This window comes from Tamandua tetradactyla, chromosome 4, assembly GCF_023851605.1.
Source record: "Tamandua tetradactyla isolate mTamTet1 chromosome 4, mTamTet1.pri, whole genome shotgun sequence".
NCBI lineage: Eukaryota > Metazoa > Chordata > Mammalia > Pilosa > Myrmecophagidae > Tamandua > Tamandua tetradactyla.
Genome location: NC_135330.1, coordinates 82,940,400 through 82,967,079, shown reverse-complemented (window position 1 = coordinate 82,967,079; position 26,680 = coordinate 82,940,400). Strand labels below are relative to the sequence as shown.

Genomic DNA, 26,680 nt, shown 5'->3' with positions numbered 1-26,680 from the left:
TTGCAGATGCTAATCCCATCTACAAAATTCCTTCAGAGCCACACCTAGGTTAGTGTCTGATTAAGTAACTGGGTATTCTAGTGTAGCTCAGCTGACATGTAAGTCTAACTATCCCAGGGGTGCCCCCTAGAGAGGGTGGGTCAATTAGATGGCCTCTGTGTGTCCATCCTGATATCCTGAATCCAGTAGGACTGGTAGGGTTTATGAGTGGCCTCCTTCCAGCTACGACTAGGCCATGCTGTTTCCATCAGCCACCCAGGGCTGAGGACCAGATAGTCTAGTTTGTGGACTGCCCATGCCCTTTTCTCCTAATTCTCCCTGTGGTGACATGTTTTTTTATCCAGGCTATTTTTTAATTGAAATATGTTATATATTCACATACCATATAATCATCCAAAGTGTACAATCAGTGGTTCACAGTATCATCACTTAGCTGTGCATTCATCATCACCATTGGTTTTTGAACATTTTCATTACTCCAAAAGAAATTAAAATAAGAATAAAAATAAAAGTAAAAAAAAACACCCAAAACATCCCATGCCCCTCTCTCTCCCTATTATTTATTTACTTTTTGTCTTTATTTTCTTACTCATCTGCCATACACTGGAAAAAGGAAGTGCCAGTCACAAGATTTTCAGTCTCATGGTCACATTGGAAAAGCTATACAATTTTAGAGTCGTTTTCAAGAATCTGGGCTACTGGATCACAGCTCTACAGTTTCAGGTACTTTCTTCCAGCCATTACAATGCACCATAAACTAAAAAGGGGATGGCTGTATAATGCATAAGAATAACCTCCAGGATAACCTCTTGACTCTGAAATCTCTCAGCCACTGAGATGTTATTTTGTCCCATTTATCTCTAACTCCTTTTGGTCAAGAAGGCTTTCTCAATTCCATGATGCCATCCCAGGATTTCTGTCCCACGTTGCCAGGGAGATTTACACCCCTGGGAGTCATGTCCTATGTAGGGGTGAGGGCAGTGAATTCCCCTGCAGAGTGGTTTAGAGAGAGAGGCCACATCTGAGCAACAAAAGAGGTTCTTCGGGGATGACTCTTAGGCATAGTTTTAAGTAGGTTTGGCCTATCCTTTGCAGGAATAAATTTCATAGGGACGAACCCCAAGATTGAGGGTCTAGTCTATTGAATTGGTTGTTCCCACTTCTAGCAAGAATGTGAGGAATTCCCCGAATGGGGAAGTTGAATATTTCCTCCTTTCTCCCCAGTCCTTCAAGGGGACTTTGCAGATACTTCCTTATTCAATGGCCAAATTACTCTGGGATATATATATCGGGGCATCCCACTAACCTGGACAAACCAACAAGATATCATGCTCTATTCAGGATTCCACGTGATTACTGAACCTGGGAGCTTTTAAAAGATGCTCATGCTGGGGGTTCAAGGGTAGTTCACTGGAAGAATTCTTGTCTGCCATGAGGGAGACCCAGGTTTGATTCCCGACCCATGCATTTCCCCCCAAAAAGCAAACAAACAAGCAAAACAAACAAACAAAAAACAATAAAAAATGCAACAAATGGTGTTGCAATAATGGGACACTCATATGGAAAAATAATGAAATGTGACCCCGTCATACAGCACACACACACAAAAAGATGCCATGTGTTCAAGTGCCAGAGCCGCGCCCTCCACCAGTGTTATTGGAAGCTGGGGTGGGGCCCGGGCGTCACTTTAGGTTTCTGCTACTCCCCATCTGTTTCCACTGGCAGCTGGGATTGAAACAGGCACTTGTCAAACCTTACAGGGATAAACTCTGAGACCTCCTTTGGTTTACAGCAGGCAGAATTGATCGGTGATCATTGCTGAGATTGCCTCAAGTGGATTAACCAAATTGTTTCCGTAAACTTCCACCTGAGGGCTTAAAGTGCTTGGGTTGGAAGAATTTACTATCAGATATGGCTTGTGGTATTTTTTTCCTAAGTGTTTTTTTTTCCTTTTTAAAAAAATACTAAAAAAAAAAAATTGGGGTGAGTTTGTAAAAGCTATTTACAATCTCTTGCTTATAAAACAGGACCAATATGATACAAAATTTCTCACCTTTAAAATGGGATCATAACAAAATGGTAACATTAAGAAAGAAATATGTGTGTTTAATTAATACATGAACTAATCAAATATTTACTAAGTATTATGTGCCATGAACTGTGTGGTATAAAAGATGAATGAGATTTGGTCACTGCCCTCAAGGAGCTATCAGTCTAATGAGGGAAAATGTCCACAAAAATGGTTGCAAATGTTAATAGAAAGATAAGCATGTGGCTGAAAAAGCATCAGGAAGAGAGTGAGCAAAGCTGAGGATTTATTCTTAGTTTTTTGCACGGGCAGGCACTGGGAATCGAACCCAGGTCTCTGGCATGGCGGGCAAGAACTTTGCCTGCTGAGCCACCATGGCCTGCCCAATGTGCTTCAATGTTTGAAAAGGTACTTTACTTCTGCACCTTAATTTTCTCCTCTGTAAAGTCAAGGCTATAGTTAATTGGTTTGTTGTGAGGATTGAGTATGTTAATATATGTAAATCATGTAGACTAACACCTAGCAAATAAGAAGCACCTGCTGAATGACAGCAAGTATTGTCATAAGATTACAACAGAAGAGCAAATACATTTTCCATTTTCAATGAAATAAAAAAAAAATTCTGGAATGGTGACATGACAATGACTGAAGCATATTCCATCCGCTTAAGCCCGAAGTAGGTTAGCCTTCCATTCCCTCAGCCACTTCTAAACTCACCTGCAAGGTTCATATTGCCTGAGCTTCCTTGGGCATATTTTTACTCTGTCTGAGCCTTGGTTTTATCATCTGTTAAACAGAAAGACCGTCTACCTTGCAGAGCTGTTGTGGGGGTGACATGCTGCCCATATCATCTTTTCAGCCTAAGAGCTCAACAGACAGCTCTTCCTTCCACCAAAGTGGTTGTGTACCTCACTCGTGCCAGACCCTGCCAGGCCCACTCCTAGAGGAGTGCAGCTGGGAGGGGAAATGAAGACATGGGGGTATGGCAGAGTGTGCTTTTGAGACTAAACCTCGGTAGCATTAAACCTTTCTTCCAGGATTCCTTCTTTCTAAATCACCCTCCTCTTCCAAACTGACATTATTGTGCTCTGCCTTTTTAAATTTTTATTTATTTGTTTATTTATTTTTTGCATGGGAATTGAACCCGGGTCTCCGGCATGGCAGGCGAGAGCTCTGCCTGCTGAGCCCCCCTGGCCCCCCTGTGCTCTGCCTTTGACTCAGAGGCTAGATTGAGTGTGCCCCTGGATTTGGGGGACAGCGGTGAAGGTGAGCTGTGTGACATTCTCATCTGCATGAAGGGATAAACCGTTCTTGAATCTACTCCACAAACTGAAGTGTAAAGCTCTTAGGCAGGTTTCTAGGCAGGGCCTAAGTGTTAACCGTGGCTCTTCGTACCTGATAAATAGTTTTGAAAAGACTGAGTGTGCATATTAATTTCTCTCCCTCTGCAAAATACAATCTACTTTTGAGACGTCTTGGTTTGTTTCACAGCATGCCAGGATCCACAACTGACGAATAGAAGCGATGATAATTGAGCACATTTTTGGGTTAACCTCCAGGCTCGGGGAAGCCGTGCCCTCTCCCGACAGTCACTTGCTTTCTCACCTAACTGCCCGGGCCCTTCTTTTCTTACTCTGCCAACTGCGGGTGAGAGACTTTAGTTTGCTGTCTTTACAGGGGTGTGGAAAGTTAAACAGATGGTTGGAAATTTCTCTGCAGTCACAAATTGGCCCAGAATTCTCTAGAGTAAATTTGTACATGGGGCATAAAACCAGACAAAAGCCTAAAAAAATGCAAAAAACAATCATCTCCCTTATTTTTGTTTTTGGCTCCAACTCCTGTTAGAGAGGCAAGTGCTGGGAAACTTGAGCAGAGATATGAGCAGCGGAGGTTGAGACAGTGCTTCGTGCTGGATGGTCCACATTTAAGGAAAAGTTAGGCTTGGGATAAGCCATCTCAGGCAGTAATTTTTCGGAGGAAATTTGACTTTGGTCTCTCTTCTTTACAAATTGGTTTACAGACTCCACAATAAACGGTCAGCTGAATAGGTATACAATTTGATTGCTATATGTTCTTTAATGCAAAGATCATTACCTAAATGATAAACCAAGGAGCCCTCCTACCGTGTGATGTTCCATGATACAGATTTTGTGACTAGAATGGTCTGGGAAACCTGAAGACTATTTTATCTCTTGGAGATTCACAGTTCATGTTGGCAGGTTAAAGGCTCTGAGAGGTGCTGCAGGAAAGAAAGCAGGTTTAAATTTATTTAATCAAGTGCTGCACAAATTTACTGGGCTATGAAATTCTTTTAATACATATTTACTGGGTTAAGTGAAGGGGAGAAGCATTTATTGTACCTCTTCCATTGCAAGAACCCTGATGGATGCTCTTATAGAAACATTATCTCATTTATTTTGCTTCTGTTAGCCTACCAAGCTGCATATTTTCATTTCCATTTTACTAATGAAGAAACTGAGGTTTAGCAAGGTCAAGGAGCTTTCTGAAGGTCACCTAGCTAGCAAATAGTAACTCTAAATCACAGGCTTTTTACCTTGTCACATTTCACACTACCTTTCCCATTTATAACCAAGGATGCAGGAAGGGGGGTGGGTGGATAGAAAACACTGAGGGTCTTAGTTTGGGGGCTAGTCAGGTGCAAGTTTGATTTTTTTTCCCTCCCTGTGGATATGGTCCAGATTTTCCACCCTGCGGAAATCTATCTCTGCCAAAAGAATTCTTTTTTGTGAGTGTGTGTGGTTTTTTTTTCAACTTTTTTTTATTGTATAGCATAACATATACACAAAGTAAAGAAATAAAAAAAAGCAATAGTTTTCAAAGCACTCTTCAACAAGTGGTTGCAGTACAGATCCCAGAGTTTGTTATGGGCTACAATATGATCCTCTTGTATTTTTCCTTCTAGCTGCTCTAGAATATAGGAGGCTAGAGGGTGTAAATACTTTTTTATCATCACAATCGACTTTTTTTTTCCTTCTTTTTTTGTGAACAATAACATACATACAAAACTATAAATTTCAAAGCACAGCACCACAATTAGTTGTAAAACATATTTCAGAGTTTGACATGGGTTACAATTTCACAATTTTAGGTTTTCACTTCCAGCTGCTCTAAAATACTGGAGACTAAAAGAGATATAAATTTAATGATTCAGCATTCATATTCATTTGCTAAGTCCTATCTTCTATGTATAACTCCACCATCACCTTTGATCTTTCCATCTCTCTCTCTTTAGGGGTGTTTGGGCTATGGCAATTCTGAATTTTTGATATTGGAAGAGTGTATCACTAATACAGGGTAGGGAGATGGAACTATCTGATGTTCTGGAGAGGCTGGGCCTCTAGGTTTCAGGACTTATCTGGACCCATCTGGAGGCTGTAGGTTCTGGAAAGTTACCCTATTGCCTGGAACTCTTGTGGAATCTTACATATTGCCCTAGGTGTTCTTTAGGATTGGCTGGAATGGTCCTGGTTGGGGGTTGGCAGGTTATGATAGGTAGCAAGGTCTACCTGAAGTTTGTGTAAAAGCAACCTCCAAGTAGCCTCTTGACTCTATTTGAACTCTCTCTGCCACTGATACTTTATCCAAGAAGGATTCTTGAGAGGCAGCCAGGCCCCATAAATTTAAGAATTATTGTGATGAAGAGTTGGCTGCCCTTGGGCCTGGAGTAAAATGATGCTTAGATCACTTAACAGAGCCCAGCAGTCTTGATTGTGACCCTCTCACTGTAAGTAATTCTTCCATCAAGTCTTCCCCCTTGGAGAGGGGCTGGTCAGGCTTGCAGAACTGCCTCCAAGCCTCGGGGTCCTCCTGTGGGCAGCTGCCCATGTGTCAGCCCTGAGGTCCCCCTGCAGGGTGGGAGACCTTGCTCTTTTGACTCTCTCCTAGCGTGTAATTCTCCCTCCCAGTATCACAAAGGGCTTTTGCAGTCCAACTAGTCAACTGCACAATTTACAAATGTGCCCTTTATGTGGCCTGACCTAGAAGATGGTTTCAAGAGGGAGATTTGAACCCCAAAAAACCAGTTAGAGGTGGTGCACGACGTCATGCCTTCCCTCTCTGCTCTGCAAACTGGGTGGGAAACAGCTCAGGCTAACTGGTACCAGAGTGGGAAGAGAGTTGGAGAACTTAGTAGAGAAACAATGGCCCGGCCAATATATTCAGTTTTTCTAAAATGCTTGTTGTGCTGGCTGGGTCACAGAGGTGAATAAGATAAAGATGAACAAACTAAGATACTGCCCTCAAGGAGCTTAGTGGCCTGGGAGGACATCTGTTAACATGCAATCACAAAAGCATGTAGTGGACAGTTTATAAGAGGCACTGAACGGCAGGGGAGGCAGGCAGTGGTCAGGTAGACCTGGGAGGGGCTTGAGAAGGCCCCACAGCTGTGCTGTGAGGTGGGAATTTGCACTGGACAGAGGGGCAGGGAGGAGAGGAGGGCATTCTGGACAGACAGAGGGAACAGAGTGTGCAAAAGCAATCATGAGGTTTCCAGAGCCAGTGGGGTCTGGGGAGAAAACGTCACTGCGTGGGAAATGCTGGCTCCTTACTGAAGACTGGGATGGAGCAGCGGGGAAGGAGAAAGGGAGAGCAGAGTTGAAGAGCACGTGGGGTAGAGGAGGGCATCTCAGCACATTCCAATGCCTCTAGTATGGTAGATGTGACCTTGAGTCACTCTAAGGAGAACCAAATTATCTTAGGGAGAGAATCATGGACTTTGTTTTTGAGTTCTGGGTGCAGGATTTCAAATTTCGCCTTTAATCGCTTCATCTGCCTGGGGTGACAGCTGGGGAGGGGGCGGTGGGGTCCCTGGCCAGCCTTTCACAAAGCTGGGGGCTGTGCCTGCCGCTAAACACGATGGCTCCCCTTCTCGATCAGGTGAGGCAATGCCAGGCCCCTTCCTTCCTGAACACATGGGGCAGACGAGTGAGCGCCTTTCTCTGCTGCGGTTGCGTGGCCGTCCTGCGGGAGCCTGAATGCGAGCTCTGTCCCGGCTTCAGGTTGCAGGCTGCAGTGGAGAATAGCACTGTTGTGTGGGGAAAGGCATTTTGTGGAGCTGTCAGAGCCTGAATATATACAGCGACCCAGGCTGCAATATGTCCAGAGTTGCTATCAAAAAGAAAATAAAGGAGCGCCCCATGCTTGCCCGCATGTCACACCTTGCAGATTTAAAGCTGGACAAAGTGACTTACTGACCTCCACAGTACTCACAGGGGGCGTATACATCTCCCTGTTATATAATCCCCCCAGTCTTCAGTGACATGCCTGCTGGGGCTGGCCCCTGCTGCTAAATACTGGATCTGACCCTGCGGCTCACCTGACCAGTCCTGCCGGCTGTACGAGGCCCATGCAGCTCTGCGGTAGGGTACCTGGGGACTTGGTTTGCTTTTCCCTGTATGTCTTAACCAGCCCAGTGGCTTTCGTTTGGGTTTCGTGGAGTAGTAACAGTAGGAAAATGTGAGGGAGCCAGGGGATGACGACGACAAATACCGGCTCTGCTGCTAATGGATTCCTTCTCGTGCGTTGAATAGAGACCGTTTTATCAAGGCCCCTGGAGAGGGGAATTTTGAGCCAAGTGGGTCAGGCAGGTATTTCCAATGGATGGCACCGGGTAGTGCAACAGACCGAGAGACTGACTGGGTGAGAGGAGCAAATTGGCACAAGGGCCTGCGTGCAAGAGGTGGGAGAGAGGAAAGGTGTCGGGTACCAGGTTTCAGGGTCCCTGCAGGGACAGAGGGCGGCAGAGGGAAAACTCGCAAGGCAGGACAGGCTGTGGGACCAAGAAGCAGGGAGACGAACAGAGGGCTTTCACGAGCCGAGTGCAGGGAAAAGAGGTACAGTTTTCCTCCTAGAGCTCTTTTTCCCAAGTCCCTAGAAGACATCGTTCTAGGTCGAGCAGGGTGGCTGTGAACTTGTGGAAGGCCTGGTTGGAAGCGCGACCAGAAACAATAGGGTTTTACGTACCAGCCTTTTCTTCTTCTCCTCCTGCTCTGCTCCCTCTTCTTCCAGGCTGCCCTCACCCTTCCGGGCACCCTGCTATAACGCCAGGCTCGAGTGAAAAATCTGCAGATTGTTCCCATCAACAAATAAACTGCAGATTTTTTTTGGGTGGGGGGGCTGCATAGTCTGGGCATCAAACCCAGGTCTCCCGCATGGAAGGTGGGCATTCTACCACTGAACCACCCGTCACCTCATGGTTCCTTTGTTTTTAATCTTTTAAAAAATTTCAGCAAGAAGAGCAGAAAAATAGTTGGTTTAACTGTAGTGTAATCTAAAGCTAAATGGCTGCCTTGAGCTGAAGTGATTAAATCCTTGCCCCGAGTTCCAACTTCTGTAGAAAGTCTTCTCGTTTGCTCTCCGCATCCAGGGGCTCTTCTCCACCAGGAAACTTGTTCCTCATTTGGGGATCAGAGAGGATCCAGAGCAGCTGCTTTGTCAGTGTGCTTTTTCTCAGCTTTTTTCTTTTCTTCTTTGTTCTGGAAATTATCTGGGTGCCATTAATGCTATTTTTTCCCTGTACTTTCTTTTTTATCATCATAATCTTTGCATCAAGATACATAGTAATGATAGCAGGTTTCTTTTTAAAGTTTAGTATTAAATATTAAATATCTTATCCCATTTTAATTTTATATAACTCTGCCAAGAAAAAAAAATTAAAATTCGAGTTGTTTGAAGCCTGGACATCCTTCCACAATGAGCCAGGCGACGTCAAAATTAGTGACTTTGCTCTCGCTACCTTGTATGCAGATTCCGGTCCTGGAGAGATGGGACCAGGTTATAATCATTTTTATTTTATTTTATTTTTCTAAATACCAAAAAACACCTAACAAATGCAAACATTCCTATTTTGACCATTCTGTTCTACATATATAATCAGCAATTCACAATATCATCACATAGTTGCATATTCATCATCATGATAATTTCTTGGAACATTTGCATCTATTCAGAAAAAGAAATAAAATGAAAACAGAAAAAAAGATTTATGCATACCATACATACCCCTATTATTTATTTTTGAAAAGTGTGCTACAAATATGGATGGCCTGTTATAAGCCAGGTTACAAAGAAACAGTAGGGGTAGGGGGAGATATTTTCTTTCAGAAACAGAATTTCTGAAGAGTCCCAGTCCATCACTGTTTCCCAAAATGGTTTGAGGAGGGGGTAAAATCATAGAGGCTGCCTTGCCGAGGTGGGGGTGGCTAAATTGACCCATCCCCTTCCTCCCCAGCTAGGGGAATGGAAATGGAAAGTTTATTGCCCAGTGAGTGTGAAAGTGGGCTGAAGCTTTGTTGGTACAGAATTCTCTAAGAAGTTTCTACAACTCCAGACTTCTTCTCTTACTTCAGCAAAGAGATTATTTTTAAAAGCTCTTGGAAGTCCCTCTGCCATCCGTCTGGTGGGAAGGCTCAGAGAAGGGAGCATCAGTACGGCCCCCTTCTCAGCCATAACAGAATTCCTGAAGATTGGAGACTCCATGGAAGTGTACACAAGGCGGCTGTCACCACCAGGTCATGGAAAATCTGAAGAGACTGGAACCATATGTCAAACCTTCCAGGAAAGAAGCACTCAGGAGTTGGAGCAGCATAAAGTCCAGCTCCGGAGATGTTAATCATTGCTGGAAAACCAGCCCACCTGCCCCCCGTGGTGGCTGGACAAAGCCCTCAGCCAGTGATGTGCACGGTGGGCCCAGCACCGCTCAAGCCAAGTCCCAGGAACACTCCCGCTCTTGTCTCCGAGTGCTGACTAGTGGCAAACCTCTGCCACAACGACGGCAGAAATCCCCAGGACACAGATGATGGAGAGGTAAATGAGCTGTGACTGTGGGGAGAGGAGAAGGAGTAATAGACCTAGGGGACAGAGTTCCTCGTAATCAGTAGAGGACTTTCTCTGAATAATAATAGATGGTGTGAACATCATTCATTGCAGCAGGCACACCTCCTAGCCGACTGCAGATGTAATGAGCAACAGATGAGGTTAACATGCCATTGGCTCATGTCCACAGCAACAGAACTAGGTGCCTTCACTTGGCCAAGTTGACACCTGAACCTAACTAACACACCTGGTGCTGCCACAGATCCTTTGTGGAAAAGCATCTGGCTGGGACCTCAGTACCCTGCAGCTTCAGGCTGGGGAGACGTTGGTGTCTTGCAGCCCCAGGGGGCAGAGATCTCCCTGGATTTCTAGCTTCTCAATATTTCTTTCTGTTCCCAACATTTCATAATAATCCCATTTCTGCACCTGTTTCAATAGTCTGTGCCTTCTCTAGACCTTCCTGAGTCTGTTGGTCAATTTCATTGTGCTCACCAACAGTGTTATAATCCTGAATAGCTTCATCACAAGTTTCTTAAGCCTCTGTTCAATCCTTCACAACATTCATGTTGTCAGTTTCCATCTGTAAAACTTCAGAACACACCCGATGGCTTCGGCAGGCTTCTCATCCTTAGGAGAACAATGGCAGACCCTTTCTTTTGTCCAAGTGAAAACACTTGGTGTTTTTTTTGTTTGTTTGTTTTTGTTTTTTTGTTTTTTTAAATTTTATTAATTAAAAAAATTACAAGAAACAAACATTCCCAACACATACACTCAGCAATTCACAGTATCATCACATAGTTGCATATTCATCATCATGATCATTTCCCAGAACATTTGCATCAATTCAGAAAAAGAAATAAAAAGACAACAGAAAAATATGACAAACAGAAAAAAAAATTTTTACAGGCCATACCCCTTACTAATCCCTTTCATTGATCGCTAGCATTTCAAACTAAATCTATTTTAACATTTGTTCCCCCTATTATTTATTTTTATTCCATATGTTCTACTCGTCTGTTGACAAGGTAGATAAAAGGAGCATCAGACACAAGGTTTTCACAATCACACAGTCACATTGTGAAAGCTTTATCATTATACAATCATCATCAAGAAACATGGCTACTGGAACACAGCTCTACATTTTCAGGCAGTTCCCTCCAGCCTCTCCATTACATCTTGGATAGCAAGGTGATATCTACTTAATGCATAAGAATAACCTCCAGGATAACCTCTCGACTCTGGATTGGTGTTTTTAGTACAGATTTGTATTTGCTGGTTGCATCTGTGTCACTGCCAGCTGCGCTTGCCAGCTGCCTCAATCAGCTTATTACGTTTCTCCACTTGTTCATAGTGTGTGGCACTTGATCCTGGTCAAGTGTCAGATACCCACAAACTTCACTGAGGGACCGTTCATGGTCTCTGAGTAGGTAGGTCAGTGTGTGGATTTTACAGACGCCCTCGGGGTGCTCTCATTCTCCCATTTGGATGCAGCTTTTAAATCACTTACAGCTTTTCTAGGATCCTCTTCTTTTAGGAAACATTTTAGTTTGAAGTTTTCATGGTTCTGTCTCCCAAACACAGAGCTTTAAAATCCCATCAAGGAAGGTTATAGCAGCAGTATAAGCTGCGCCTTCGAAAGCAGAAAATGCTTGTCAACGCAAGTGCTGCATTTCTGTGCATTTTATAAGCTGGGACTGGACTTCGTTTTCTTCCTTTTCCCTCGGATCAGGTTCTAAGGTTCCTGGTGAAGGGCTGGCATGTGTGCGCGTCTCTCCTCTGGTTGGGAGTGGCCGTGAGGATGGGTGAGAGGGTCTCTTGTTTTCTGCCCTTTCTCTTCCAAGCTGCCCATCTCTGTTTGGAGGGCTGGGTGAGTTCGTGTGTTGATGCTGCCGCCGCAGCCATTCAGGGGGGGTGGGGCTGCCATAGACTGGTGTTGGGTGGGGGAAGGCGGGTGCTAACTCGAGCCAAGCTTTTATCCCATTCCTTTTGCGGAGAGTGAGAACTAAACCTTGGTGTAAAAGCAGCATTCCAGGTTATAGAGGGCCCTGGCTTGTTTATGAACCATCTCTGCTCGGAGGAAGCCCCCGGCGGGGGCCACCTGGCTGTTGGAAAGGCAAGGGGGTGGGGAGAGGCCCAGGTGGCTGCCAACTTGCTCCTGTTAGGGTTTGGCAAAGGAAAGCTGTTCCACAGCCCTTGATTAGAATAACCTAATTCTCTCTCTGCAGGATTGAATCAGAACGCCAGGCTGGATCCGGTGGAGTGATCAATCACGCAAGTTATTTTTCTTCCTCATTCCACCTTCTGCTTTTTTAAGCACACACACTCAGATAAATAACCTGGGAAAATAAACGAAAGACAAACAAAAAAGGAAACAGTCTAGAGGCAAATCATAAGCACATAAGAATAGAAATTTCTTCTTTCTTAGGACTACCCCCCCCCCCCCCCCCCACCGTTTGGACTCCCATTCCCCCACCCCCATTCACACTAAGGGAATTATTTTGAAAGCTGGGTTTTTGGTCATAGGAAGCCAGAATCCAACTTTAGGGATGGCTTCAGGAGAAGGTTGGGAATCAGGGATCTGGTATAGGCTGGCAGAGATTTAACTGGTTGTTTTACCCACCATTAGGAGTGAATTAAGTGAAGGGAAAAGTGGTATTAAATGTGTCACGTACGTGACCTTTATTTAATAGGGGGGAGGGTGAAGGGGAGGTGACAGTTTTTGCTCTTAGGTGAATTGGGGGGGGGGGGTCCCTGCCCTTGACTTTGACCCTCTAGTTCCGTTAATCTCTATCATTTGTAACACTCTCTTAAAAAAATTTTTTTTAAACATAACAACATACAAACATGAACATTCTTACCATATGAGCATTCCATTCTTGGTATATAATCAACAACTCACAGTATCATCGCATAGTTGTATATTCATTACCATGATAGATCATTTCTTAGAACATTTGCATCAATTCAGAAAAAGAAATAAAAAGAAAAAAGAAAAAAATTCATATGTAACATACCCCTTACCCCTCCGTCTCATTGATTGCTAGTATTTCCACCTATCCAATATATTTTAGCCTTTGGTTCCCCTATTTTTTTTCTATACCCCTGTCATGGTCAGGTTCATGTGTCAACTTCAGGGTCATGTGTCAACTTGGCCAGGTGGTGGTACCTGTTTGTCTGGTTGGACAAGCGTTGACCTGTCTTTTGCTATGAGGACATTTCATAGAATTAAATCATGATCACGTTAGCTACATCCACAGCTGATTCCATTTGTAATCAGCCAAGGGGTGTGTCTTCTTTAATGAGTGATGCTTAATCTATTCACTGGAAGCCTTTTAAGGAGGATTCTGAAGAGTCAGGCTCTCTTCCTGCTTCAGCTGGTGAGCCTCTCCTGTGGAGCTTATCCAGACCCTCATTGGAATTGTCAGCTTCACAGCCTGCCCTACAGATTTTGGACTCTAGGTTCCCACGGTTACGTGAGACACTTTTATAAATTTTATATTTATGAATATTTCCTGTTGATTCTGTTTCTCTAGAGAACCCTAACTAATACAACCCCTTACCACTTCCTTTCATTGATCACTAGCATTTCAGTCTATTAAAATTATTTTAGCATTTGTTCCCCCTATTATTTATTTATTTTTGATCCCTATGTTTTACTCATCTGTCCATACTGTAGATAAAAGGAGTATCGGACACAAGGTTTTCACAATCACGGTCACTTTGTGAAAGCTATATCATTATACAATCATCTTCAAGAAACATGGCTACTGGAACTCAGCTCTACATTTTCAGGCAGTTCCCTCCAGCCTCTCTGTTATGCCTTAACTAAAAAGGTGGTATCTATTTAATGCATAAGAATAACCTCCCGACTCTGTTTGAAATCTCTCAGCCACTGACACTTTATTTTGTCTCATTTCTCTCTTCCCTCCTTCTGTTGAGAAGGTTTTCTTAGTCCTTTGATGCTGAGTCTCGGTTCATTCTAGGATTTTTGTCCCATGTTGCCAGGAAGCTCCACACCTCTGGGAGTCATGTCCCATGTAAAGAGGGGGAGGGTGGTGAGTTTGTTTTTCATATTGGCTGAGAGAGAGAGAGAGAAAGGCCACATCTGAGCAACAAATGGGGGTGACTCTTAGGCCTAATTTTTTTTTTTTTTTTTAACATGTGCAGGCACCGGGAATTGAACCTGGGTCCTCTGACATGGCAGGCAAGCATCCTTGCCTGCTGAGCCACCGTGGCCCGCCCTCTTAGGCCTAATTTTAAGTAGTCTTAGCCTATCCTTTCAGGGTTAAGGTTCATATGAACAAACCTCAAGATTGGGGGCTCAACCTACTGCTTTGGTTGTCCCTACTGCTTGTGAGAATATCAAGAATTCTCCACTTGGGGAAGTTGAATTTTCCCCCTTTCTCACCATTCCCCCAAGGGGACTTTGCAAATACTTGTTTATTCACCATTCAAATCCCTCTGGGGTTTATTGGGGTATCACTCTGGACAAACCTACAAAATCCTATGTCCTACTCAAGGCTCCATGTACTTATGGTGTTCAATTAAACTGTTCACACAATTGTAACATTCTTTTAGAAGCACAATTTACAATTTTGGGGTCCTCTAAATTCTTTAGTGCTGGGCAATGCCCCAGTGGTCCTGTCTTCCTTATTACTCTGGATGCAGGAACAAAGGGTCTGTAAAGGAAGCTATGTTATTTAAAATAAAAACTTAAAAATAGTCAAGAAGCACTTTTTATTAACATCAAATGTCTTAAATAGGTCTTAGCTCCCTGGAAAGTGCTACGTTGGAGCCATAAACTTTTAGGCATCACGTATCTTCTTCCATTACTGGGCAGTTGGTATAAAGGCTTTCATGCTCGTGAATCCACTTTCTCCCCTATCGCTCAGCATCCTCGGGAGCAGAAGGAGCTAATATTTGTTCCTTCCCACCACGCCTGGGTGCTTCCTATTTGCTGCATGACTGAATCCCACCCCACCCCCGCAGGTGTGGTGCAGGTGCAGACGGCGAGGTTCAGAGGTGGGGCAACTCCCAATTTAATCAGAGTTAAGGGGCAGGAGTCACGAGGGTCAGCGCTGGGCTCTGAGCCTGGGCCAGTCTGTCTGGGAAGGTTTTGCTCCTTCCACGACCTTATGCCGTCTTTCCCTGGCTTTGGTTCCCATTTGAAAGGTCATAAACACAAAACATTTCACTCTTTCCAGGTCAAGTGTGCCAAAATGTCAGGTCTGGCATTGGACCCTAAGGCTCTGTGAATGCTTTTGAGGTGAAGTCTGCGACCTGGGTATAGAAGCCCCCCACCTCTCATGGCTGTGGGCTAAGTTGAGTTGGTAAGGCAGGTGGCACATAAGGCAGATAATTGATTTTTTTTAATGAATATTCATTCGAGGTTACTTCTCCATCTGCTCTCCTTCTGTAATTTCAAAATGGCCACTGAGCACCTATCAGGCACATGGCCTTCCCTCTCCTTCTAGGTCACTCTTCTTACCACGGGGGAAACAGGCTGAGCCAATTCCCTTTGGAAGGCCTGATGGCATGCGCTGGGTAATTTGTTAGGGCTTGGGGCTTTTCCAGATTACATATCCTTAATTGTATTAAGCTCTTCGAAGCTGTCTGATGAATTGGTTCCCAGCATGGCCATCTGCACAGAAATTCAGGGCCGCCTGCAGAAAGGCTGGGAGGCAGTTTTGCCCGAGTTAGGTGGCCAAGCCCCTGGGGAAGCTCTTGGGAGGGGAGGGCTCATAGGGTCTCTGGAAATAGTATGTGATGGAGAGAAAGAACCATAGAGTGCAGAGAGCTCCCTAGTGTTGATGGATCTGGCTCAAATAATATAATATTTTAGTCCTGTGTGTAAAGTCCAGGCTAAGCACCAAATGGAAATGTTCCTTTGGGCCTGTAGCAGATATTTCTTGTGGGGAGGGGAAATTTGGTGGCCCTCTCGTGATCATTCAGAGGTCCAAAAGCAACTAAATTTATGCTAAAGACATGTCAATGCAACAGAAAAGGCTATTTATCTGACTTTCTATCAACAAAAAGCGACCATAAAGTGACTCTTCCTTCTATTGTTGAACTGTGATAGCTCATGTTCTGAGTAATGACTTCTAAAGGTGGAAATACCTTAAATGCCCATCAGCATCATCACAGATGCACAAATAAGGCTCACCAACTTTTTTTTTGACATGGGCAGGCTCCGGGCATCGAACCTGGGTCTCCAGCATGGTAGGCGAGAACTCTGCCACGGAGCCACCATTGCACCACCCTCACTAAATTTTAATGTAAAATGTATTTTCATATGGTATCAATTCTTTGAACACTTAGCCCTTGCATTGCATATTTAGTAATACTCTCAATACTGAAAGAAGTTGCACAACTCCAACCATCATGGATCACATATAGCTTGTTTTATGCTTGCATTCAACATTTGTTCATTCAATTCACTTTTTCCTTCTTTCTTAACCCGGTGTCTGGCACATAGTAAACAATTAATAAAATGGAGAATTTTTTACTATTGAAAAAAGAGTATTAATTGAGAATGAGTCTTAGGCACTGTGAGAGGTGGAGGAGACAGAGCAGAGGATAATATACAGCTGGTGCCTGAATGAAACTGACCTCTAGAGGTAGAGACAGGTGAGGAAACCCTGTGATGTAAGCCTTAATGAGGACACATGGAATGGCACCTTTCCCAGGCACGAGGGGCTCAGGGACTCTGAAGGATAAAATAGGAATTATCCAGGCAAAGGGAATGGGTGCCTGAGGGAGGAACGTATATCTGAAAGTGAGAAAGAGCATTGTCTTCCAAAAGGGTAGCTGCTCCTGGAGTGGCCCTGTCCTCTATTCTAATTGGCCACGTTGGAACCCCCCTTACTTTAGAAGCATCATCTGTGTGGACTTTTGGTTTATATCAGTGGTTCTCAACCAGGGGATGTTTTGTCCTTTCCACCCCTCAGGGGACATTGGCAGAGTCCAGAGACATTTGATTGTAACAAGTGCTGGGGGTAGGGATAGGGGGGTACCACTGGCACCTAGCAGGGGTGGAGGCCAGAGATGCTGCTAAACACCCACAGTGCACACTACAGCTCCCGCAACAAAGAACCTTCCAACCCAGAAGGTCAACAGTGCAGAGGCTGAGAAATCCTGGTCTGCACTTAGTCTCGACTCAGTCTTTCGCCTTCAAAATTCCTTGAGGTGCACTTCCTCTAGCAAGTAGGAACTGTGACCCTTGGGCTGGTGATGGCTGGGAGAGCAAGGCATCACTCAGGAGCCTTTTCTTAGGTCTACCCCCTCTGGATGTTGGGTAAGAGATTTCTTCTCTGGGGGGGGTCATGTTTCTCTGTGAACTAATCTAGAGTGCAGTCTAAGCTGTTGGCTAATAACTGTAAAATGGATTGAGGTACAAGCTGCTGCTGGAAAAGTTTCTTCTAAATGGAAATAACAGCATGATATCGGATGATTGTGCTGAGTCAAGTGTTGCTTTTATCAGTGTGATGACTCTTTGATGAGTCTACTTAGCCAGGCCCCAGGCCCCAGTTATTCAGTCCAGCACTAACCTAGAAGTCGCTGTGAGGGTATTTTGAAGATAAAATTAATGCCCCTAATCAGGTGTATGGAGATTATCCTGGATAATTGGGTGGGGCCCGACTGAATCAGTTGGAAGACCTTAAAAGCCGGGCCGAGTTTTCTCCAGGTGAGAAGAAATTCCACCTGCAGATGCCAGCTTCAGCCTGTGCTGATGAGTTTCTAGCCTGGCCGCAATCCTTCTTTACCATCTGCTTGCCCTCGATATTTCAGGTTGCTTAGCCACCCCATAATTGTGTAGGCAGTTCCTTGTAATGAATCTCAGTAGATATGTCTCCTACTGGTTCTGCTTCTCTGGTTGAACCCTGACTGATATGATTAGTATTTATGGTATTTTATGTCCACATAGTGGGAGGTGTGTCAAGGCGCTTGAAACATATTTAATAACCGTTTCTGCTCAAATCCCTGCCCTCTCTTACCCTGAGTAAAGAGGTGATTTCACAGATTCATCAGAAGAAAATGGAATATCCTTCAGGATTCAAGGACTGAAAAATAGGTTGAATGTAGTTTGGTCTGGCCAATTGGTAGCCATAATTCCTACCCTCTCTAGACTTGCAATCTAAAAAAAAAATGTTTCAGGGAAAATGTACTCATTTCCTTCTATGTATTTGTGTGTTTTCTAAGGGGACAGGTCCCAAGCTGCAACATTTGTTTGTGGGGCTGGGTGAAAGGGAGCAGATGCAACTAAGAGTGAATCTTAAATGGGTGAGGGAGATCTGGCAGAGGAAGGAGGTTGGGTCCGGAGGGCTGCAGAGGCTGCAGAGTAGGGAGAGAAGAGAAATGAAAGGGTTAGGCGAAGGGTGACAAAAGGGGTGAGGAGACTCTACTAGTAGAATTTTGTGGGGAAGAATAGAAAATTTTACAAGGGATTTTTAAAGGACTTTTTGCATTTTTGCAGTTACTGTAAGAATGTAAATTGTCTTCCTTATTTTCCCATGAACTATTTCAGTAAAGTCTTCATTTTTATTAGTGTATTATGAAATTTATTTCTTGGGTATGTTAATGTGCTAAGATCTGCCTTAAGGTAAGTGTATGGTATAAAAGAGACTTTTTCTGCATATATGACACAATCACATATGGTTTCTTTTAAAGCTATGAGTATTTATTATGATTTATTATTCATGATAATATGGCTCAGCCATGTGTTCCTCATATATTTATTGCACTGTCTGTATCCTGGGCTAGGTATTGGGTGTACGTCTGAGAACACGATTGGTGTGGAGTTATGGTCGGTTTGGAGACCATGATACAGATAAATAGAGGGCAATTATAGTATAATGTGGTCAGTGTGATGAAAGGGCTTAAGAGAGGGTGATGGGGGGTCTGTGAGAGCACACAACCAGGTTGAGGGGCTTCATGAAGGATTCTGGGGGAAGTGACATCTCATCCTAAACCACAGGATAAGTAGAAGGTGAGAAGATAAAGAGCTAAGGCAGCCCACTGGTGCCCCTAGTCTAGTGAGCAATTTGTTGAATGGGTGCCATATTTCTAGAGACCCGCCACCACTCTTCTGTTCTACTTAGAGGGAGCTTCCATGTGGACCTCATACCTTGACACACAGTGGGGACTTAATGCAAGGGTGAAGACCTTAAAGCCAGTTCTTGTAGAAAATCTTCCGCCATGAATGCCTTTCAGACATAAAAATAAGAAAAGTGCAGTTTGGCTGGCTTTCTAGTCATCTGAATGTGTAGGTGAAGGGACATCCACTAGAAGTTAGAAATTGTGAAGGATTTGGATGGTGCAGACATGCATTTGATATCACATTTCAGAGTTACAGATTTTAGAGGCACCCATTAAAACCTGAGAGGCTTAAGGACAAATACAAGGAAAGCCTTTTTATGGTATCTTTTATAGAACTTCTATTCTCCAAACTGTGACACAGACTAAAATTATAGAAAGGTTCAAGGCCTTGGACAAATTAATTTGTGATGGATTCATAATGGGCTATTAAGGGAATCAAGGGCTATTTAGAATAAACCACATTATCATCAAGTTTTGACATCATGGAAGATTTAAAATACCTCAATGACACTATCAGAGGGAAACACTGGAAGAGATGGATCAGGGGATCCTAAATGACATTGATAAACCTCTTTCTTTTAGTGATGCCTCCTAAACAACATACTTTTAATGTTTTCCTTTCTATAAATTCTTTCTTGAACCCTTAGAGGCTTATAGCTAGAGAGACCCACGACTAACTGCAAATAGCAAACTGCAAGCCCGTTACTTGACTTCCATTTCTACCCATCACACTTTATTCTGCTGCCTTCTTTGATTTCCTTGCTTCTTTTTCTTAAACGTTAATTCCATATAGTTAACTTAAAAAAAAATCATTAGTTCCTGCTGTTTATTCCTTTCAGAACTCTAAACGTGACTCTTGGGTTCTTCATGCTGGGAGTATCTTTTCTTATGTCAGTGTGACAGGCAGCCACAGTGAAAGACACTAACTCATTCGGTATGATCATTGGATAAATTGATTGGAATTGGAAGTGTGTCTTATGTTGAGTACAGCAGGGTATGGAGAATAATCCTCTAGGAAAGGACTCTGGAAAAGGATTCTGGGTGGGTGGGTAAGGTCCATCTCGTGCTATCTTGCCTGTTAGGATCTGCCCTCCCAGCCTGAGTGGACTGGAGAACCAGTCTTTTGAATTACTTTCCCTGAATTATCCAGGTGTGCCAGTTTGAAAGTATTATGTACTCCAGAAAAGCCATGTGTAAATTCTGCTCCAATCTTGTGGGAACAGCCATTTCTTTTAATCCTGATTCAGGAATGCACGGTGGAATCTTTTGATTAGATTATTTCCACATCCAATTGTGGGTGTGATCTTGTGATTAGATGGAGATGTGACTCTACCCAAGGTGGGCCTTGATTAGTGTCCTAGTTTGCTGACTGCTGGAATGCAATATCCCAGAAACTGAATGGCTTTTAGAAAGGGGAATTTAATCAGTTGCTAGTTTACAGTTCTAAGGCTGAGAAAATGTCCCAATTACAACAAGTTTATAGAAATGTCCAATCAAAGGCATCCAGGAAAAGATACCTTGATTCAAGAAGGCCAATGAAGTTCAGGGTTTCTCTCTCAAGTGAGAAGGCACATGGTGAACACAGTCAGGGCTTCTCTCTCAGCTGGCAGGGCACATGGCGAGCGTGGCATCATCTGCTAGCTTTCTCTCCTGGCTTCCGGTTTCATGAAGCTCCCCGGGAGGCATTTTTATTCTTCATCTCCAAAGCTCAGTGGCTGGTGTACTCTCTGCTTTGTGGTGCTGCAGGATTCTCTGCTCTCTGAATCTCCCGTTCTCCAAAATGTTTCCCCTTCTATAGGAATCCAACAGACTGATCAAGACCCACCCAAAATGGGTAGAGACATGTCGTCACCTAATCCAGTTTAACAACCACTCTTGACTAAATCACATCATCCAGGGAGATGATCTGATTACTGTTTCAAACATACAGTATTGAATAGGGACTACTCCACCTTCATGAAATGGGATTTTGATCCAAACATGGCTTTTCTAGGGGGCATACTTCCTTTCAAACCAGCACAATTAGTTTACTGGAATCCTTTAAAAGAGGAAGCATTTGGAGAGAGTCAGAGCTGAGAGAAATGACGGGAGCCTCAGGGCTGACAGAGAGAGCAGACGTAGACACTTGGAGAAGAGGTGCTTCAGAAAACAGAGACGCGGATGTTTGGAGATGCTTGCAGCCCAGCAGACATCACCATGAGATGTTGAGCGAGCAAAGCCTGGACAGAGCCAAGGGAAGCAAGAGATGAAGGCCAGCTCTGGAGAAGCAGAGTGAAGCACTCCACAGGCACAGAGGCTGAAAGCAACGGAACCTAAGAGCAGGGGACCAGCAGATGCCAGCCATGTGACTTGCCAGCTGACAGAGGTGTTTCTGACCCATCGGCCTTCCTTGAATTAAGTTCTCTTTCCCTGGATGCCTTATTTTGGACATTTTTACAGGCTTAGAACTATAAACTAGTAACTTATTAAATTCCCCTTTTAAAAAGCTGTTCCAGTTCTGTTATATCACATTCTGGGAGCTTGTAAACTAACACATCAGGTGGTCATTAGTGTGTTTGGGGTATATTTTGGCCATCATTTTCAGGATTGTTTTCATAGTTTTCCATGTCACTTTGCATTGTGCAAAATTTATGCCATGATTGGTGAATTACTGGGATAAGCAGCAGAATTGTCAAGGGGCAGTGATGAGGGTCATCTTGGGGATCTCACTTGGATCTCCTTGGACTGTCTTCCAGCTATTCCTGGCTGCCCTCTGCCCTCTGGAAGCGTTGGGCCTGGTGATCTGTTCTTTTACTGTCTGCTGCTCACAGCTCAGAGTAGCCTGTGATGCTGGTCTGACTAGGGCTATGTCTTTTTACTTCTGCCCTGTCATTAGTTAATTCTTTATATTCTTTTATTTACAAACGTGGAGTGGAACTAGGGTCAAGATGGAAGGCAGTTGGCAGATGTGGCCTCTCTTTTTAAGCCAGCATGGCAGGTGAACTCACTGCCCTTGCCATCTCTGTGGGACAAACCTCCCTGGAAACGTGGGACAGAAATCCTGGGATAAGCTGGGACTCAGCATCAAGGGATTGAGAAAACCTTCTTAACCAAAAGGTGGAAGAGAGAAATTAGACAAAATTAAGTGTCAATGGCTGTGATATTTCAAAAATATTTATGAGGTTATCCTGGAGGTTATTCTTTTATGCATTATATAGATATAATCTAGCTATCTATATATCTGTACACAAACCTTTTTAGTTTGTGGTGTATTGGAGTGGCTGGAGGGAAGTAACTGAAACTGCTGAGTTGTGTTCCAGTCGCCTTATTTCTTGAAGATGATTGTATAGCTTTTGCAATGTGACTGTGTGATTGTGAAAACCTTGTGTCTGATGCTCCTTCTATCTATGGTATGGACAGATGAGTAAAAAATATGGATAAAAAATAAATAATAGGGGGATCAAAGGTTAAAATAAATTGAGTAGATTGAAATACTAGTGGTCAATGAGAGGGAGGGGTAAGAGGTATGGTATGTATGAATTTTTTCTTTTGCTGGAGAGATGCAAAGGTTAAAAAAATCATGGTGATGAATACACAACTATATGATGATATTGTGAGCCATTCATTGTATACCATATATAGAATATTTGTATGTTTGTTGTTTAGAATAAAAATATTAGAAAAACAAAAACAAAAAACAAAGAAGGAATGTAGCTGGGATGGGATGATATTCCCGGAAAAGGAGTGACCTTTTAGCACTGGAAATGTTCTGTAAACCTCTAAGTAGTGAGTTTAAAGGTTGAAGTGACAGTGTTTCCTTTGATGAGTGAGGGAGGGGGCAAATAATCTTCTAATAGTCTTTGATTTTAAAATTCAAGTGACAACTTATTATTTTCTACACAATTTCCAAACAGTTTTCTTCTTCTCATTATGAGTGTTGAGTAAAATATAAAATTTCTTTAGTTTCCCTTTTTTCCTGAAAGTTCGTACCCTATCTGGATTGCTATATTAAATAAGATTCTTATTGTTTTAAACTTAAAAAAGATGTGTTAGAACCCACACAGCCAGAGAACTTTGGAGATGCAAAGCAAAGTGTACCCGGGGAAGTGGTTTGAAGAAACCAGGAGAGAAAGCTAGCAGATGTTACCATATGCCTTCCCAGCCGAGAGAGAAACCCCAAATGTCATCAGCCCTTTCTTGAGTCAAGGTATCTTTCTCTGGAGGCTTTAGTTTGGACATACCCATAGCCTTAGAACTATAAACTTACAACTGAATGAATTTCCTTTTTAAAAGCCCCCCAAAAAGATGTTTGCCAATTTCTTCATTAAATTAAAGAAAAATCACAAAATTAATAAGGCTCATTTTAATAAGTGAAACAATATAAAGATGTATATAAGAAGGCAGTAATATCTTTTCCACTGCCCTCAAATCCTACCCTCGGTGTTAAAAGTCTAACATGTGTACACCTCAACATATTCCTCAAGCTCATACAAGCTGTGCTAGATTAAATTATGTACCTGCATTTATACATATTCCTAATCTATATTCCTGAGAATGTGAATCCATTAGAATAACTTCCTATAGATGTTATTTTAAATTAAGGTGTGGCCCAGCTGAATGAGGTTGGAGCTTGATCTGGATTATTGGAGTTCTTTATGAGCAGAAGAAATGCAGACACAGAGAAGAATCAGAGAAGGCCAATGAGAGGAGATGGAAGCCAGAAGTCAGTGGAGCCTGGAAGTGCAAGGAGAGGGCATTGCCATGTGAATGGGGCAGGGACATGAGCCCAGGAACCTCAAGGATCATCAGTAGCCAGCACCAGAATGTTACAGACCTTGGGTTGAAAGCATTGCCTTCCTGACACCTTGATTCTAGACTTCTAGCCTCAAAACCATGAGCCAATAAATTCCCATGGTTTGATATTTGTCATAGCAGCTTGGCAGACTAATACACAAACCTGCACAGAGGTCCCCCCACCCCTTTAATGCGGGTTCTTGCTATATATTACCTTCTTCCTTGCTTTTCTTCACCCTCTAAAAATGCACCATGGGCATCTTTCTGAATGAGTAGATGTCTCTTAACCTGCTCTGTCCATATGTGGCTATTGAGCATTTGTGTGCTGGTTTTGAAAATGTATGTATCTCAGAAAAGCCATGCTGTCTTAATCTTCATTCAATATTGTTTAGGTGGAACCTTTTGATGAGATAGTGTCCATGGAGATATAATCCACTCAATTTTTGATGTGACCTTTTGATTAGATGGATCTGTGACTCCCTCCATTAGGATATGTCTTGATTAGTTTACTGTAGCCCTTTAGAAGGGAGAGAGTTCGGAGCTGACAGAGAATTTGGAAAACAGTTGCTTCAGAGCTGACAGAAACTCTTGGAGATGCTTGGAGTGCTGACAGAGAGCAGATGCAGGGACATTTGGAGCCTAGCACATGTTGTCATGTACCTTCTCATGAGATGTTAAGCAAGCCAGAACTGAGAGTTGTGTCCCAGAGGAGCTAAGTGAAGGCCCACAGAGGCTTAGAGAGGAAACCACTGGAAATAGAAGCTGGAAGCAATGGAACCAGGAACCAGGACCAGCAGATGCCAGCCCCATGCCTTCCCATGTGACAGACATCAGCCCTTCTTGAGTCAAGGTATCTTTACCTGGATGTGTTTGTTTGGACATTTTTTGAGCCTCAGAGCTGTAAACTTGTCACATAATAAATTCCTTTTATAAAAGCTGTTCCATTTTTGGGATATTGCATTTTTCCAGCTTTAGAAAATGAATACAACTTGAAATATTTGAAATGTGACTAATGAAGGTTTCTAGGACTTAGTATGAAGAAAAGAATGTAAAATATCCATTAATAACTTTATGTCAACTACATATTTTGAAATGACAATATTTTGGATATATTGGGTTAGATTATTTTATATTTCTTTTTACTTTTTTAAATGTGGCTACTAGAAGATTTAACATTTATTGCATTATATTTTTATTGGGTGATACTTCTCTAACCCATTCTTTTTAATAGGCATATTACATTCTGAATAATTTCATAAGCCTTAGTAAGTAATGATCAATTTCTGTAGCAGAAGAATTTTGTTTGAAACTCTTTCCATGAAAAACTCTTTATCTGACCATTGTGGTCTAGAAAAGTGGCCATTTTTATTGAAGACTGCACTAAATTAATAATAGCTAATGCAAAAAACATATCCCTATCAGTATACTGAGCTATCAGCAAAATCATCACTATGCCTGTTGTACCAGTAATTCCCGGGTCATGTTCTTTATGAATAGCTGTCATATATGCAAATACTTATAGACTTACATATTTAGTGCTGAGGCTGGAGGTCCTGGACATGGCTGACAGGTGGATCTTAGAAGGCTTCACGGAGACTTTAAACTTGATGTAGAGTTTTGTAAAGAAGTGGCATGTGATGTTGTAATTTGAAATAATATTCTAGGAGTGGCAATAAACTGGGGAGTCTCATTGATAAATATTCAAACCCTTAGCTACTTTCTTTTGTAGAGAAAGGACCGTATTTTGTAATCAGAAGACCTAGGTTGGAGTTTGGAATCACCTATGTACATGCTGTGAGATCTTGGGTAATCATTTGACCTCTCTGGGTTTCAGATTTCTCACTGGTGAAATTAATCCTCCATGTAATTTTATAATCTTTTCTTCCATGCCATGGTGTCTCTCAAAGTTGATGGGAGAAGCTGATGATTTGAAATGTAAACATTAAGATATTAAATTATTTTCATTTCTGTTTTTTTGCATTGGAATCCATTTAAAAAATGTACAGTACATATCTGATAAGGGTTTAATATCCAGATTATATAAAAAAATCCTACAAGTCAACAGTAAAAAGAAAAAAAAACCCAATTAAAAATGGGCAAAAGACTTGAATAGACATTTTTCCAAAAAAGTAATACAAATGGCTAAAAAGAGCATGAAAAGTTATCGACATCATTAGCTGTTAGGGAAATGCAAATCTAAACCACAATGAGTTAAATTTCAGACCCACTAGAATGGCTACTGTTAAAGAAAATAGAAAATTACAAATTTTGGGGATGATTTAGAGAAATAGAAACATTCATTCTTTGCTGATAGGAATGTAAAATGGAACATCCACTATGGAAGATAGAAGGCTAAATATAGAATTAGATTACCACCATATGACGTGGTAATCTCACTTCTAGATATATAATTGAAAGAATTGAAAGCAGGGACTTAAACAGATATTTGCACACCAGTGTTCATAGTGGCATTATTCACAATTGCCACAAGATGGAAGCAACCCAAGTGTCCCTCAACTGATGAATGGATAAGCAGAATGTGGTATATACATATGATGGAATATTTTTTGGCATTAAAAAAGAATAAAGTTGTGATTCATGTGAACCATGGGTGAAACTTGAAGGCATTATGTTGAGTGAAACAAGCCAGACCCAAATTATTGTATGATCTTATTGATTTGAAACAATTACAATAAGCAAATTTATAGAGTCAGAATCTAAGATATGATTTATGAAGGGCTGGGTTGGGGATGGGAATAGGGATTTATGCTTCAATTGTACAGAATTTCTATTTGTGGTGATTGTAAAGTTGTGGAGATGGTCGGTGGGGATGCTAACACAACATTGCGAAGGCAATGAGCACCACTGCGTTACATATGTGAATGTGGTTAAAAGTGGAAATTTTAGGTCCTTATGTATGTTACTAGAGTAAAAATTAAAAGAAGAAGT

General features: G+C 42.6%; 1 pseudogene; it reads right to left on the bottom strand.

Moving 5' to 3' along the window:
* Positions 1-8,302: 8,302 nt before the first annotated feature.
* LOC143680316 (dnaJ homolog subfamily C member 3 pseudogene) lies at positions 8,303-11,276 on the bottom strand (annotated as a pseudogene).
* Positions 11,277-26,680: the final 15,404 nt, after the last annotated feature.